This window comes from Gallus gallus, chromosome Z (genome assembly GCF_016699485.2).
Source record: "Gallus gallus isolate bGalGal1 chromosome Z, bGalGal1.mat.broiler.GRCg7b, whole genome shotgun sequence".
Taxonomy (NCBI): domain Eukaryota; kingdom Metazoa; phylum Chordata; class Aves; order Galliformes; family Phasianidae; genus Gallus; species Gallus gallus.
Window position 1 is genome coordinate 41,539,790 of NC_052572.1, and position 9,941 is coordinate 41,549,730.

Here is a 9,941-nt window from a genome sequence, read left to right on the forward strand (position 1 = left end):
AAGGAAGAAGAGGCTTCATGAGGACCTTTTAAAAGCCCTCCAATACCTGCTTTAAGCATGGAGTTGAATTTCCAACTTTAATAATCCCATGGTCCCATAGAGTATTTTATGTAAATGAAAGACTTAAAGTTCAGAAGGCCATTCAGAAATCTCATGTGCTAGAAGCCTCTCTGCTTTGTCAAGTATTTCTCATCTAATTATGGGCAGAAAGTTAAAAAGGGCATGAATGTAAGTTCTTTTTTTTTTTTTTTGACAGATACACTTAGTGTCTAATAACGCTTCTCTTTACTTTTTCCTTTGAGTAAAAGAGCAAGCCCTATGAAGCCACAGATTTACCTCTAAGTGAAAGACAACGCCTAGTAATTAACTTTATTGCATCCTTGTGTAGTTTTCACTCAGAGCTGTAAAAGAATAATGTGGCACTTCCTGCTATACATCCTCGTAGAGACTTGCAGGATAAAGTTTGTGTCTGGGATGGCTGCTGACCTGGATTAGTAGAACCTGAGATACCTGATCCATTCACATAATGCCCTAGGGCTGCATATTTGGGCAGTGGAAGCTGATTTCTGTCCAAAGAACATGTAAGATGGAAAGAAGAGAAATGAAACAACATGGATTTGCTAATACAAGTGCTATGCTTGAACACGTCCATCTTCTGCATGGCTGAGGCCATTAGCGAAATAAAATACCTGTTGAGAAAATGAGCTACATATATATAACCATGCTCATTACAAATGCTTTTACTTTTTTATGCTTTAGTTGTAAAATTCTGGTTATTTCACAGTAGCTCAATGTATTGAATTCAGAGTAATAGTTCTGAAAAACACTGACTGAGAAGCTGACTTTGCAAACTGAGAAAATCCAAGGCAAGTAGCAGCAATGGTATCTCTGGTAACTGGGTTAAGAGTTTCCACACCAACAATATCTTTGACTAGGTTTGCCATGGAATTTCTGTGCACTAACAGTGAAGTTATATCTATACAATTCACAGAGGGAGCTGATCATAAGGGTAAACAGAATTTGATGCAAATTAATGTAAGAACAACAAAGAAAAATGTTTCCTATCCTTGCTAGTGATTGTTGTCTGATCTGTCTTTAATGAGTTTTAAGCTAATTGCTTACTAAGAGATAATAATATGCTGGATCAGCAGCTACAGTTTATGCCTACATTTCCATTGACTTCACTGAAGCTACCTCTGTTCTCCCCAGCTGAGCATGTGACCCCTTGAAGTTCTGAGAGGAAGTACATTACATTTTTCAGCTGGAAAAGAGGACCCAGATCTCTCAGTCCTGGGCTCTGAGCCAAGAAGCACTGCTTTAGCCTTTCCCACATTCAGCAACTGCTTGCATTTCAATAGCACAGTCTGGATACTGTCAAAAACTGCTCTGGAGGTGGATCTGGTCCTTATCTACAGCTACATTACTGACATGTATATCAGTGCTTTCAATACATTTACAGTCAAATGGCTTTAAAGACTGTGGAAACTTGTATATACATCTTTTAACAAGAAAAAAACAGAAGTCCTTACAGTCAGTAATGTTGGAGTCAGTGTACTCTGTCTGTAGACCCTTAGCTGCAGGTCTTTTGAAAACTGTTCTGAAAGAAAGGGCTGTTTCTTTTGTACACATGTAAATGTTTTGCAAACAAAGAGCATCAGCAAAGTTAAAATGCACTGCGTCCTCATACATTGAACTTCAAATGAGTTTAAATGAAGTTAAGATAGATTGGCCTCAGATGTTGTTCAAACCCACTTGTAAAGCTCCAGTGAGTTAAGTTTCCTTGCTATTGATCATATGGATGGTACAGAGTAACTGTGACTCCTGTAGTGAGCAACGGCTATATTTTTTAACAGAAGGAGAAATGGACAGCCATGATTAAAAGTTTAAGTGAGAGAAATCCACTTCAGAGTGAAATTTCATATTTTTTGAAGTCAGAAGTAATCTTGCCATTGGTATCACTGGAGCTGGCATCAGCACTGAAACTGCTCATTCATTTTCATGTATGCTGAAATCCGAGAGAATAAAGTAGATTTTCCTTCTTGCTATACCCACAGTATGGGCCTTTGATGAGAGATCTGTTGAATGAGAATGATTCCACTCATTTAACAATTAAAAAGTCTCTAAAACAGGTTCTACTCAGTGTGATCATTATTTTTTTGTAAAAGCGTGTTCTCGGATTGAAGCATGGTAGCCTCAATACCTAATGATCCTGGCCAGCAGATGTAAGCATCCATTTCACAATTCCACACCGTACAGGAAAATCCTTGAATTTGGAGCGTTCATGTGTACGGGTTGCCAGCTGAAAGTTATCTTGACTCAAACAACTCCTCCTTTTGATATTTGTTTAGGTTTCATGCCTCCTCTTTCACAGTAACTGAGTTACACAAGTCCTTCCATGTCCCTGCCATTTTCATAGTGCATTGGTTGTGTGAACTTGCATTCACAGTGACCTGTGTCTTTCAAGGGACTTCTAAGGAAAAATAAAACCATGCTAACCCGTGCCCAAACCACCTAGAAACACTCAAAATACCAGCATGCAAAGGACACCCATAATTAAAAGTTTCACAGTGCTCCCAGCACACAGGCTAAGTCTCCAGTTTATTAAGCACTTACTGGCAAGAAATGGTGTTTGGGTGTCAGGTTCTTCCCAGAAATGTGCTCTCACATCTTGCAGATAGGAGAGGAGCACTTGGGTGCAGTAAACATGGATCGGGAGCCTACAGACACCAGTAGGCCTCAGTGCAAGTCAGGAGCCAAAACAAGCTGCTGCCAGGGCCTGAAGGCACCAGTGGGCCTTCTTGCCCCTGCCCTGACAGAGGTAGCAATTTGTTCCTGAAGAACTTCCCTTGTCAGTTGCCTCCCTTGTCTATGACAAAGTTGGTTTTGAGCATGTAGGGGAGAAAGCTGAGTTGGAGGCTGTATATGGGAAACAAGGTATTTCTCTTATTTCAGCATGGAGCCATGGATGTACCTCCATCTCACCTTCAAGAGTTCAAAGAAAGCAAAAGCTGAGAGAAATTCAGAACATACAAAAAGCCCCAAACCAGCCTCTCATTTTTTTGGCTCTCTTTTAAATGGCATTTTCAGAAGCTCTGAGTGGAGTTTGTTGTCTGTGCCTCACTGGGATCCCAAATGGAGTGTGTACGCTCTCAAGGATTGCCAAAGCTGTACAAAGGCCCTCATCTACAAGTTCATACATTGGGCAAAATCATTTTGTTCTCTCAAGTTAAAGGTAGAAACCTCCTTGTTTTCAATTTATAACCTCCTGCTGCATTTCTTATGCAAAATCCTGAAGTTCTTCCACTGTCTTCATTCATCTTTACCTGACTGTACTCCCACAGAAGTTTAAGTTCTTTCTAGCAAATATTTTTATCAGATAAGCTGAATTGCTAAAGTGATGGCAGCATATGTATAGCTGAAGTGGCATTTTCTGTCATTTGATTTCAGTGGGAGTCTGACTGAAGGAATGCTTTTAGTCACACTCTGCAGCCAGAGAATTGAAGCATAGATTACAGGTGCTGTCCAAAATCACACAGCATGTTTTTGACTAAACTGGGATAAAAACTCTCCAGTTATCAGGCAGAAATAAAGTAAGAAAACAAAAGGCAACACTTTTTTTCACATGATACTCAACTGAGCAGTGGAATTCATTGTCACAGCATGTTGCACCGGCCAAAAGTATGAATGGGTTCAAAGAGGGATAAGATAGCTCCTTGAGAAGAAAAAATCCTCAGGGTCTATAAAACATCAAAATGCACATACAGCCTCTCGTTTAGAATTGTTCTAAATTGCAGGAAACTGGGAGCTGCATTTTGGCAGGGAAATTACTACTCTACTTTTGCCCAGTTCTCATCTTTCAGTAACTGTGTCAGACCTTGGATTCTATGTTACATACATTCATATGAGTACGCACACTCTTATAGATACACATACCTTATAGGTATGTATGTATATTCCTTCTCTCGTTTTTTATACAATGTCCTTATGTGTTTTTGAGATCATACCTAAGGTTAATGAATTACTTAGTGGTGGGTCAAATGTTTGATGTGGAGTCCAATACATTCAACAAGAAGAGCCACACAGAGACTGAAACAAAGAAAGTACCTCCCACTCAGCAGCTCTTCTGCGAGTAGTATTTGCTAGAATAAGAGATAAGCATGGCTCTGTGTTAAGCAGTTGGGAGTCTGGAAGTACAGTATAATGGAGCTGGTTGGCGTCCAGCCAGCCCGCAGGGCAGGTAGAAATCATAAAAGCAGGTCCACACTAGTACTGATGAGACAAGCCATGTTTTGTAAAGCAGCAATGCTGAATGTATATAAGGTACTGACATTCTGAAAGTCTCTTTTGGTGACTTCATCGTAAATATCTATGGGACTCAGTAGAGCCTTCTTGGGTTGAGACAGAAGCTCTGCAGTTTAGGCTCATCATTTTGTTGACATACAATATGTTTTGGTACAAGGACTTCTAGCTTTCATACTTACTAATATGGTTGCTTTCCCTTTGAAGCATTCTTAACACCAACACTAAACTCACAGTCCCTATTACTTTGGAATACTAGGAAAGATTTGTGCACACTGAAAGTGCAGAAGCTCATGAACATGTCTGTTACGCCAGCTGTATTTTGGCTTAAAAGATTTAGAACAGAAGCAGTGTCTTTTCTTCTCTTGGTAATGTAATTTTAAATTGATGCTACATTATAGGATACTAATGGAGAGTGTTTATGTACCTGGCTGAATTCATGTCACCACATGTGTCTAGCTATTATTCTTTTTGCTTCTTTGTTATGCTCTATTTCAGAGAGATACTTAGGTTTGCCTTGTCACTCTATAATTCTATATTATTTTCACTATGGTCAAGACATTGCACTTTTGCAGTGTAATTCCTGCACTGTTCCTGCCTTCAGGATCAGGAGCTTTCACTCAACGGGAAACGGCAGTGCTCCCCATGTATTTATTGGAGAGTACTCTAAGAAATGGTATGTTAAGAGAGCATAACTTTTTCTGTGAACAAGGCCTGAAGAATTCTCTGTATAAACTCAGCTTGTTTTAAACTGTTTTCCTATGGCTATCAAAACTCTGTCATAATTTTCCTTTTGACTGTCATTTTTTCAGCTGTCTCTTTTTCCACTGTGAAGCTAATCAATGATTACATGAGGAAAGAAATAGCCATCCTAGAAAAGGCAGCAGAAATAAACCTACTTTTTTTGTTTGTTCTGGTTTACTTCAAGCTACCCTTTGGGTTGTGATGTGTGGCTGATTACTCTCTTCACTGCCTCCCTTTTCCCTACAGTATCTTTTTGATGCTCATTGTGCGCCTCAGGACATAAAAGGAGCTTTAATGCTTTAAGCTTGCTGTGATAGAATTTTCATTGTATTGTGACTTCAAATGAAAGGGAAATCTCTCAAAATTAGAGTTTCATGAAAAAAAAGCCTAACAGAGCATAAGAGCAAAATAATTCTTTCTTCTCCTTTCCATAGTGCAATGAAAACAGATGTTAAAAATAAAAATAATAATAATAAAAAAATGGAGGTCAAGATTTTCCTGTGTTTTATGCTTTACTTCTGATCTTGTCATTACATAACTCAAAGCCAAAATTGGATAAATAAACAGCTAGATCCAAGTGGAATGGCAAACCCTAAATAAACAGCAAAAAAAATGTTAAAATTAAATTGGCTCATTTAATCATTTGAAATGTTTGTTTTACTTTGGGGGGGCGGGAGGGGGATGTATTATTCACACTTTTTAGAACCAGGTGAAATTATAATTGAAGATATGCCTTTAAAGTACTATAAAACATAAGACTGAATTTCACAACCACAAAGCATCCATTCAATCTTGCTGACATAACTGTGACTGTTAAAACTCGGTGCCACTCAAAATCATTCTACATATCAAACTGCTTTTGGTGATCATGGGACATATCAGCCTTTGTAATTCTATATTTGGGGACTGTAATCTGATTGTTAAAGTCAGAACATTTCAATAATGATATGGCCACTATTACCAATTTGAATTGGATATAAATTTGGATGAGATCTATTTTCCCAATCTTTTTTCTTAAAGAAGCAGGTTCTCACTCTTAGAAGATTTATTATTTAAGGTCTTCTAACTCTTGAAGCATGTGGTGCTTGGAAAGCATGGAAACCCATGATATGGGCTGGGTTAGCAATTGCTAGATCAAACACTAGATCTCATTGTTCAGGACCCCATCCAGCCTGGCCTTGAACACCTCCAGAAACAGGACATCCACAGCCTCTCTGTCTCTCTGTCTTGTCATTACCTTAAGATAACTGCAAATATAAAACTGCCTCCATTTTACGAGGCCTATGTTGTTTGCCCATCAGGGAACAGGAGGCACGTTCAGCCACAGTCTTCATTCCACACTGATTTAATTTCCAGTCCAGCAGCTTCCCAGCAAATTGATCCATGCAACAGAATAGGCTGCAGGCACCCTTGTCTGCATTTTAAATACAAAGCTCATTTCAAATTTGGGTGAAATCTCTGATGTGATCATGGAACATGCTGTATACAGCAGACATCGTATTACTGTTACTGCATGGACATACTTCTACCTTCCTGTGTCATGGTTATTGAAGTCAGTTCCATGTCAAGTGGGATGGTAGAATTGTCAGACTAGATGCTGGCAAATGATTCACTCCTTTGTGTGATGATTCAGAAAGTCTGCTGGGGACAATGGGAAAGCAATTAAGTAAAAGTAACATAAGTAGGAAACATTAATGTTCTATCTAACAGGGCTGTAGATAGGCACTTTTATTTATGTGTTTATGTTTTTTAAAGCAAGCTTGTGTCTGGGTGTGTGGGAGAATCATTGAGTTCAGAAAACCTCCTTCTGGAAGCTAAAAGGAGAGCACTGCAGACGAGATTAGTCTGACAGCAACCTTAGCTGAGTGACAAGCTGAGTTCTGGTACTCTGCATTCTCAGTGTGGGCAGGAACAAGATGACCACTCTACTGTTAGGTACGTATCAAAATCAGAAACTGAGACATCTCAGCAAAAGCAACGAGAGATCAGCTATCTTTCCATAAGCATACACTGAATCCTTTGGCAGCCACAAAGTATGAGCTTTCCCCGTTCCAGTCACTAGATGCACCATCTCCCTTGCCAAGCCCATGGCTCATGTTTGTGAACTCCTTTAGCAGAAGATATGAGAAACAGCTCTCATCTGGTAGTTCTTAGTTTGTCACATTACACTTGATTAAAATCTGAACTTGGCAAATCCTTGAAGATCTTATTCTTGAAGGAATGCTTCATGCAGTGCAAAGCATTTGCTGGATTTTTTCTTTTTCTTTTTTTTTTAACATGGCAAAGAGGCTGTAAAGTTCACAAAGGAAACTTGGATGGTCAGTGGACTGCAAACCAGGATTTTGTGGGTGGTCTTTTCTGCCAGTTGGGAAAAAAGACCAAGCTAAATACATACATACAGTATTCCCCCTTTTCTTTCAGTGTTTTAAAAGGCTAAAGATTTTCCAGATTATAATCGCTAATAGTAGTGTTGTGCAGTTCTCTAACATGTAAAACCTGAAGAAGGAGTCAAGTCCTTCTGAGATGGATGTCCAGCTCAGCATTCTGAAACGGCTGTTCTCTAGCCTGGAGAAGTTTCACATTCATGCAGCCCCACAATGAATTAGTCTAGTGTCCTGCATTTTTAATAGCGGCTCAGTGGAAATTTCCTACCACTAGATTCCACTTATGAGCACCTTGTATTGGTTTCAGACTGGCAATTTCACTATCTTGAAACCAACCCGAGTTTCAGGAAAGGGTGCCTGTGCCCCAGCTCCACTGTTTACAGCTATTAACTTCAGGCAAGCTTGCAGCTCTCAAGGGATTTTGCTGCTCTCTGCTAGAAACAAAGAAAACTGCTGCTATTCCCAGTGTTCATCTAAAGGTAACAAGGGCAGGAAACTGCCTTTGACCTCAGGCTCCTCTCATGCCATTGTTAATCCATTTGGAAGAGAAACAAAGAATGACACCAGGCATGGGTGCCTAGAGCTCCTCTCCTCTCCTCTCCTCTCCTCTCCTCTCCTCTCCTCTCCTCTCCTCTCCTCTCCTCTCCTCTCCTCTCCTCTCCTCTCCTCTCCTCTCCTCTCCTCTCCTCTCCTCTCCTCTCCTCTCCTCTCCTCTCCTCTCCTCTCCTCTCCTCTCCTCTCCTCTCCTCTCCTCTCCTCTCCTCTCCTCTCCTCTCCTCTCCTCTCCTCTCCTCTCCTCTCCTCTCCTCTCCTCTCCTCTCCTCTCCTCTTTAATTTTGGGACAAAGTCATTCAGCATAAACTGGTCTGCTGCAGAGCTAGTACAAGTGCCATTGTTCTTCATATAATCACTGGTTTTGTGCTCAGCTTTCAGATTTGTTAGGTGCCAATATGCTTTAAGCACTGGGAGTCTGAAGGCAGTCCAGGATCGTATGCTAGTTATGGTCTTCACAAACATGTCTGTGGACACAAGTCCTCCACGGAACCTAATTTCCTGGGAGCTGTGAATTAAAGTCCAGCTGTTGTCTTCCTAACAAACACTGAATACTGCATCACTGACACAGCCTGAATACACCCTTTTCAAAAACCACCATCACATTTTACAGACTTCTGTAATCCCTACAAGATACACTTGAACACATATGTGCATACACAAAGGTTTAGCAAAGCATTTCTGAAAGAATTATCCTTCGTATCATAAAATATATGCAGCTGCATACACAACATGATTCTATGATTCTACTGATTTGAGAATTACACAAAGTATTCTGTTAATATATCCTTATAAGCTTGGCTGCTATATTGTATAATTTCAATAATACTTGCTTGCAACATCATTGTAGCCTTTGGATGTTGTGGATGATAATTGTGATGAATCGTTATAGGTGGGGAGACATGTTGCAAGACTCCTCAGCTTTAACATGATGTAAGTTATAACAATATAATTAAGCTTACTAGTCCATGTTGATGGATACCACAGCTCTGCAATTTTTGTTTATGTAACTGAAAGAGCTGTGTATCTGAACCAAGAAAAGAAGGAAGATCTGCTGAGTCTTTGTACCAAAGAAATAAGAGGTCCTGCTTGGAACTGGTCACTGAATACGTAACATACTTCTGGGAAACTTCTGTATATGTAACACAAGGTATATAAACTGAAGATCCTTTGTGTAAACTATGCATAACAGGAGGATTACCCCCATACATCCAGTGCTGACAATAAGAATACTGTTTAACAGTAACAAAACTTTTGCTGTTAAGTCTTTTCACATCAATTTCTTTGATTCTCTATAATTCTGAACTTCCCTTGATTTTCTCTTTCCAGTTCCCTTGCTGCTCAAAAACATTATTTGTAATGGGGTCAAACAGCAGTCCTCAGTGCAGCTCATGTCTTGTTTTTTGAAACACAATTTGTCTCGTCCAACTTGCTTTTGCTCTTCTCACTGTGAAGCCATTCCCTGAGCCTATCCATTCCTTTCTTCTTGCTAGAGCCACCTTGTATGAATGTGTGAGACCTTTCTGTATTTTCAAAGGCTTAGCACAGTGTGTGCTTTGTGGTTTACCTTTTGCAAAATCATTGCTCTGCAACAGAAGGAAGACTGCTTCTCCTCTCCTTCCTTGTGCCTTTCTGTCATTCTAGTGGATCCACTGTGTCTGTTTTGGGAACAAGGTTATGTATACTGCAGAGTCCTTGATAGAGGCATCCAAAAAACAAACAAATAAACAAACAAAAAAACCCCACCAACACACCAACCCAGCATTTCTGTAACTCCATTAAAATCAACAGCAGTTGAAAAAATACGCATGTGCAAATCCCACAGATCATCACAAGTACTAAGTCATGAATAGTTGCCGTGTTCCCAAACAGCATTTTCAACAAATAGATGATTTGCCGCATTTCTTAAACTCAGTTCTACATATGTCAGGCTTATGTGCAACTGGCCACATCACAGTACTT

The 9,941-nt window shown here is 39.8% G+C and overlaps 1 long non-coding RNA gene across 1 annotated transcript in view; it reads left to right on the forward strand.

Moving 5' to 3' along the window:
• Positions 1 to 2,129, forward strand: part of LOC112530629 — a 71,408-nt gene extending 69,279 nt beyond the window's left edge. Inside the window, exon 3 of the long non-coding RNA XR_003072398.3 lies at positions 1,210 to 2,129. This is a non-coding gene — a long non-coding RNA (uncharacterized LOC112530629). The remainder of the gene's footprint in view (positions 1 to 1,209) is intronic.
• The last annotated feature ends 7,812 nt before the right edge of the window (positions 2,130 to 9,941 follow it).